Source organism: Lissotriton vulgaris, chromosome 6, assembly GCF_964263255.1.
Source record: "Lissotriton vulgaris chromosome 6, aLisVul1.2, whole genome shotgun sequence".
Lineage (NCBI taxonomy): Eukaryota > Metazoa > Chordata > Amphibia > Caudata > Salamandridae > Lissotriton > Lissotriton vulgaris.
The window spans coordinates 998,497,623-998,505,219 of NC_141694.1; positions in this window are offsets into that span (position 1 = coordinate 998,497,623).

Genomic DNA, 7,597 nt, shown 5'->3' on the forward strand with positions numbered 1-7,597 from the left:
GGGTTGGATTGGATTAGTTAGTTGTGTGGCGTGGAATTCCTTGGTGTGGAGTGGATTTGTGCCGTTGAATTATGTGGCATGGTGTGATGTGGAAATATGTGGATAGTATTTATGTGGTATTGGTGTACTGAAATTATATGGAGTGGGATTGTGGTGTATGGAGTGTAATTATGTGGAATTGCATTTTGTGTTGTGGAGGGGTATGTAGTGGAGTTGTTTAAATATGTGGTGTGCTGTTGAATTTTGTGGGGCAATGTGTAATTGTGTGGTGTGGATTGGATGTATGTGGTGTGTTGTGTAATTGTGTTGTTGAATAGTATTATGTGATATGGTGTCAAATTATGTGATGTGAATTGTACATGTGTGGAGTGGAACTGTGTTTCTAGCTTTGCATTTGAGCCCTATTGACATTGTCAATGTTAATGTGTTTTAGCCACGCGTTATGGAGTGATTGGATGTATGTGGTGTGGATTAGAAATATGTGGGTTGAATTGGAATTGTTTGTTGTGTAATAGTGTGGTTTGGAATTGTGGGGTGTTGAGTGAAGTTGTGTGTTGTGGAATTATCTGCCATGATGTGCAGTGGAATTGTGTAGATATAAATTATGTGGCATCAATTGTATTGAAATTATGTACAGTGGGATTGTGTGTTATCAAGTGTAATTATGTGGAGTGATATTGTGTGTCGTGGAGTGGCATGGAGTGAAGTGTTGAATTTTGCAGCATGATGTGGAATTATGTGTTGTGAATTGGATATATGTGATGTGTAGTGGAATTGTGTTTGTAGTTGAAATATTTAGTTTGGTGTGGAATGGAATTTTGTGGAGTTGAATTGTGTGGCAAGGAATTGTGTGGTATTGAGGGAAATTATGTTGAGTGTAAATATGTGGTATGGTGTGGAGTGTATTTATGTGGATTGTTATGTGGCATAGAGTGGATTTATGTGGGGTGGATTTATGTGGTATTGAGAAGAGTGCAATTAGGTGGAGTTGAATTGTGTTGTTGAGTGGTATTATGTGGAGTGAAAATATGTTGGGTGGTGCTATACAGTGCTCTGGTTGAATCAGGGCTCATCACAGCACTGAACTTGTAATTGTGGCTGTGAGAAGTTGGCCTGGTATATGAGGTTCACTAGTTCTAGTGATCACCTTGTACCATGCCAAGCAACCCTTATGATGATTGGTTGTAAGTCAACCTTATAGACCAGCTATCCTAGTAGCGTGGACAAAGCAGTCTTAGGCTAAACTCTGTAAAGGCATGTGAAGCAAGCTGTTTTACCATACACAATCCCCTTGAAAACCAAATGAAAGGACACCACACAGATATATATTGAAAATATATATATATTTATTACTACAAGTATCCCCTATACTCTTTATGAGCACAGAAGCAAATGCGATAAAACAAAACACAGTTTAAATACACAAAAGTTGCACAATATGGATGAGCCCTAGGGGCCACCTAAACCATATACTAAAATAGTGGTATAAGAACCACCTAGCTGAAAGGAAGTAGGCCTAGGGCCTGGGGAATCGCTGGAGCTGTTCGGGACTAACATTGAAGAAGTCGGGAAAGGCCTGCGGGACTCGGGTGCAGTGCGGAAATTGCACGCATATACCAATGTTAAGTCAATGGTGCGTAAAAGTTACAAAGTTAGTTATTAAGGAACCTTCCGAGTGACCTAGAAGAATGAAATTTTAGACACAGACACTAGAGGTGTGTACCAGTGTAGGAACACCGGCGTTGCTGAGTTACCTCACCCACAGGAAGCGGGTGCACAGGTGCGAAGTAGTGTCGGGTTTCGTCACGGAGGTCGATAATAATAATAATACTGATGCTTGTATAGCGCGAACAGCTACCTTTCGAGGAGGTGTCCCGGCGCTGGAAGAGTACTTCAGCAAAGCAGGAGGCACGGGGAATTGCTTAGGTTTTCTGCATAAAGAGCCAGGTCTGCAGAAGCTTCTTAAAGCTAGCTTCTGTCGTAGCAGATTGGATGGCAGAGGGCAAGGCGTTCCAGAGTTTCCCCGTGCCGGAAAAAAAAGACCTGCCCCCAAGTCTGGCTTTTCTAACTCGTGGGACGAGTAGCTGAAGCAAGGAGTTAGATGGTGCTTGGAGCTGAAGATGCTGCAGGCGGCTCGATGTGAAGAGTTCCGGTGGATCCAATGGTGGATCTGAAGTGGTGAAGACCTGAAAGCAGAGGGGACAATGTTCAAAGTCACTAGCCAGTGACTACCGTGGAACCAGGATGGAACCAGGCGATGTCGGGTGCAAACAGCGATGAGGTGTAGCTTCTCTCTGCAGCCACATGGACACGAAGAGGTCGAGGATGTCCAGGAGTCGATCACAAGCTGTCTCACAAAAGATCTAGCTGATGGCGGTGTCGGCAACTTGATCGGAGCAAACAGGCCTTGGCTAATGCAAGCCACGCAGGAAGTGGAAAAAGCTTATCACTCGGACCAGCAAGGTCAGAGCGGGTGCTCCTTTTTACAGGAGCGAGGGCAAATCTGGAGCAACCAGACCCGCAGTGTAGATTATAGGTTTTGTCGCCAAGATGGCCGCTGACCACGTGGCAAGTGGCCGGGATGGCGCGTCGAGTGGCACGATGCAAAAGGGCCCCACGCAGATCATGGAGATGCTGGGGGGCTGATCTTCGATGCAAGGGCTGCTTGTTTGTGGGGCTTCTCAAACCCCAAAGCACAGCATCGAAGGTACCTCGGGTGCTGCGCAGTCAGCTTCTCGGGGGTCTTTCGAGATGTCTGGTCCCACGTCTCTCGGTGCCTCCACGGGTCCCTTCTTTGCAGGGACTGTGGATCGGGTTGTGGGAAGTCTGGGAGTCTGGGTCTCGTCAGGCTCTGGGCTCGGGCTCTGGCAGGAGGCGGCGGCAAAGCAGACGTCGAGTTGCTGGATGGTGCCTGTGTTCACAGGGTGGCCACTCCTAGGCCACAAGGGAGATGCTCTTCAGTCTTCAGTGCAGCAGAATGTCGAAGTCCAGTCTTCTTCTTAGTTTTAAGTTGATTCAGGATGATCTGAGGTGCTATGGCACTGCTCCCACTCTTATTCCCAATCTGAGGGGTGGATCACCTGCTAGGTCCCTCCTCTGGGTGGGACCAGGAAGGGGGGCGGTTACACCACCTTTCCTTTGTCCAGCTCCTCGCCAGGCCTGGGTCTGGAAAGTCCCAGGACCGGTTTGGACTGGCTTATGCACGAGGACACCTTGTGTGCCCCGGGCATGTCTGATTCTATTCAGCCCTGTCCTACCCAATACACAAAATCCTGTCTGGGGTGGTGCTCGCACCTCCCAAGGCAGGAAACCCTTTGTCCAAGCCTCCCTCGCTGGAAGGACTCCCAGCAGCAGGAGGTCAGACTTGTGTCTGTGGTGGCAGCATCCATTTTGTGATGCTGAGGCTCTGGTTAACTTTAACCGGGGTTAAGGCTATTTACATGTAGTGTCCCTCTAGAAGGGTGGAATGCTATCCCTGTCGACAGAACTGTCGAGGGGATAGTATTCCAAATCGTATGACACCTTACTCGACATGTTTTGATAAAGCCAAACCAAAGTTAGCATATAACCGCGAGGATTATAATGCACTTAAGAGTATATGGTATGGCAATATCCCGGAACAGCTAAGGGAGTTGTTCCCGACAGCTGAAGACAGGCTCATCTCATGCTAGAGCACCATCTCACATGAAACCACGCACTCTGCCCCCAGGATTGCAGGGGCCTTCCATAGGAATGGCTTATAGGTTAACATGTGTCCAGTTAAGGTTAGATATAGGGATACTATATCTAAGCAAGAGGTCATTACACCAACTTACCCCAGCTGAGTGATCATCCAGTTGTGTCAAAATATGGAGGCCAGGCCAGGGGTGGCACAATACATGCTGCAGCCCCTGGTAGGCCTTGGCTACACCTATGCCCTGGGTACCTATGGTACACTGTTACAGGGGCCTATAAGGTGAACCAGTTCCTATTGTGTATGCACCTAAGGTACATGGAGTCCATTTTAAGGAGAGAGCAATTAGCCTGGGGCCCTGAATAGCAGGATCCCAGGCCAACTATGTCAAAAACCAGCTAAACACCAGGCAAAAAGTTTGGGGGTAACCATAGTCAGATATCCACCTTCCTACAGTGGCCATACTTGATGAGCTCAGAATTAGAGCTGATAATAAAGAGGTGAGCGCCCTGATTTTGTTAGACCTGTCAGCAGCGTTCGACACGGTCAACCATGCACAACTCTTGCTGAGAATTGCTAATCTGGGTATCGGCGAGCTGGCTCACCAGTGAATTGAGTCCTTTTTTGTCAGAGAGGTCCCGAAGGATTCAATTGGGCAACCAAATATCAAACAGGGGTGACCTCACCTGTGGAGTTCCCCAGGGCTCAGCTTTATCTCCTTTTCTTTTTAAGGTGTATCTGCAACCACTAGTGGCAGCATTAGCTGCTATGGACTGTCAAGTATTTAATTATGCAGATGATACCCAACTTATTCTGCAGATTAATAACTCTCCGCAAGCTCAGTCTTGCCCCCAGAACATCCTCAGATAAACTGTGAATTGGATGACAGCCAACTCATGAAAAGTTCATCCGGACAAGACTGAGATCCTTGTAATCTCTCCTAAGGGGAAGCCCTGGAATGACCTCTTTTGGGCACAGGAGCTTGGCATTGCCCCAAGGCCATCACCTGTTGTTATAAGCCTTGGCATTAAGATCGATGCCAACCTTTCCTTGACCAATCAAGTGTCCTCTGTGGTTGGCACCAGCATGGGTCTAATGCGACAGTTGTGGAAGCTGGCCTGCCTGCTCTCACCTACCACTCTAAAAATTATCGTATCTGCCACGATTGTGTCCAGATTGAACTATGTTATGTTAATGATATTTATACAGCGCAGCGGTTACCCGGGGGTGTCCTGGTGCTAGTTACATCTCCTTTAGGCAAGGCGCGAAAAAAAATTATTGGGCAAAAAGCGAGGTTTTTAAGCTTTTTCTAAAGACCAACAGATCTGAGACATCTCTTAATTGGAACGGCAAATCATTCCAGGCTTTAGTTGCACAGTAAGCAAAATGTCTGCCTCCCCACCGTACTTTTTGTATGCGGGGTACTGAGACCCACTTAGCCTCCAGTGACCCGAGTTGTCTCCTAGGTATGTACCAGTGGAGCTGCTGTATTAAGTATTCTGGCCCCATAGCATGCAGAGCTTTAAAAACTACGCAAAGGGCTTTAAAGCGAACTCTGTTCCTAACCAGTTGCCAGTATAATTTATTTATTTCCTTGGCTACTGAGTCAAATCGAGATGTGCCCGTAAGCAATCTTGCCGCTGCATTTTGCAGCATCTGAAGTTTGATAATCATTAGCTACAGGCTATTACAGTAGTCCAACCTTGGCATTACAAGGGTCGCGACCCACCGTATGTCGGGTACTTGAGGGCAAGAATGGCAATATTTTCCTCAGTGTTTTGATTACATAAAAAGTTTTTGATACCACTGAGTTTACCTGATGATTGAAAGTGAGCCCATCATCCACAATCATTCCCAATTTTTTTATTTTTTTTCGGGTGAAGGAAGAGGGCCCATCGAATCAGGCCACCAGTTGGGTGTCCAGAAATTGTCATCATTTCCGAATAGTATGATCTCAGTTTTTCCAGTGTTGAGATTTAGGCAATTCTGTACCATCCTATTCCTCGCTGCCATCATATATTCTTGGAAACGTTTGTCCACACCTGCATCCTTACCGGGTAATAGAGACACCACAATTTGGCTGTCGTCCGCATAAGAGGTGAGGCCGAATCCAAAAGCGCTGATGACACCGGCTAACCAGGAGACGTACAAATTAAAAAGTGTGAGAGTGAGAGAGGACCCCAGTGGAACCCCACAAGGCAGTACAAAAGATTTTGACTGATAGGCACCCAGTGCCACGGTTTGCCTCCTGTTAGATAAAAAAAAGCTCTTAAAGGGTCCAGGCTTTCCCCTGGACTCCACATGCCCTTAAATGGTCCATCAGGATGTCATGGTGGACCGTATCAAAGGTGGCAGACATGTCCAGTAAAACCATAGCTGCCCTTCCACCCCAATCTACTGCTTCCCTTATCTCATCTGTGGCCTTGATGAGAGCACACTCAGTACTATGGCTTTCTCTGAAGCCGTATTGAGAGGGATCCAACGCTTGTGTCTCCTTTAGAAAGGTACTAAGTTGTTTATTCGTAACTTTTTCTATTCATTTTGCTGGGAGTGGGAGCCTGGAGATGGGACGAAAATTATTTGGATCCTTGGGTTCCAAACTCGTTTTTTTAAGAGGGGCAAGATAGAGGCTAACTTCCAGCATTTCGGGAACTGTCCTGTTACAAACATGATATTTAAATGGAAGATAGCCTCGAAGCAATTGGAACTGGGGCTAGTTTGGCCACTGCCACTGGACAAGGATCATAAGTGGACCCTGAGTTAGCTGCCTTGAGAAGCCCTTAAATATCTTCAGGAAGCACTGGAGAGAAGTTCTCGAAGACGCAAATGGGAACCCTGCTTGACTTGGATTCCTCCATAGCCACAGTTAATCCACCAGTGCTTGGCCCATTAAAGGCTAGGAAAATAGACTCCACTTTTGTCAAGAAAAACATGGCGATGTCTTCGCACAGTTTCTGGCTTGAGTGAACTTTGACCGGGCTGGGAGAGGCCAGCCTGGAGTTAGTTCTAAACAATTCTTTTGCAGAGTTCTTCGCTAAATCAATGCGAGTTGAAAAATATTGTTGTTTAGCTGAGAAGATGGTGTGTTTATAGTTCTGCAGGCTAAGCTTGTATAACTTTTTATCCGTTTCTTCATAGCCTTTCCTCCACTTCCGTTTAAACCGTTTGCATTTAAGCTTCTGAGTTCTCAGTTCCTCCGTAAACCAAGGGGCCGAGGGTTGTGATCTTTTAGGACGTAGGGTTTTAGCTGGGGCTTTTACCTCAAAGGCTTGTTCCAGCCATTCTGTGTATACCACTGAGTCCTCCTCCACCTCCTCTGGTAATTGCCCTGTTGTGGCGGTAAGCAGCTTCTGCAAGGCTGTCTCATCAATTTTATTCCAAGCTCTAGCACTTATAGGATCTTTAGGATATTGTCCAGGTGCCCGCTGCACCATCAACGTTGAATCAAATTGGACGGCAACATGATCCGACCAAACGAGTGGCAAAAGCCCTACAAATTTGAGACACGGATCATTAGTAAAAATACCATCTAAGGAATGTCCTGTCACATGAGTGGGGCCGCTTGCCTGCTGCCTCAAGTCGACACCATTCATCATATCATTGAGCGATACAGTGTCAGGATCAGTGCATGCTTCCAAATAAAAATTAAAATCCCCCATAATTGTAAAAGCCTCAGTACCTATGCCTTCTTCCAAAACATTCCCAAGTGTGGTTAAAAAAGAATTCTTAGGTCTATGGCAATGCTTTGTATATCGGCCTTCCTGAGAAATTAATCAGCAAGATGCAGGTGATCATGAATGATGCAGCTAGGTTGATTTTTAGGCTGCCTATATGGGCTCGTGCCACCCCGTTGCTGCATAGGTTACATTGGCTTCCTGTTAAACAGAGAGCCATGTTTAATGGCCTCTGCATTGCTCATAAAGC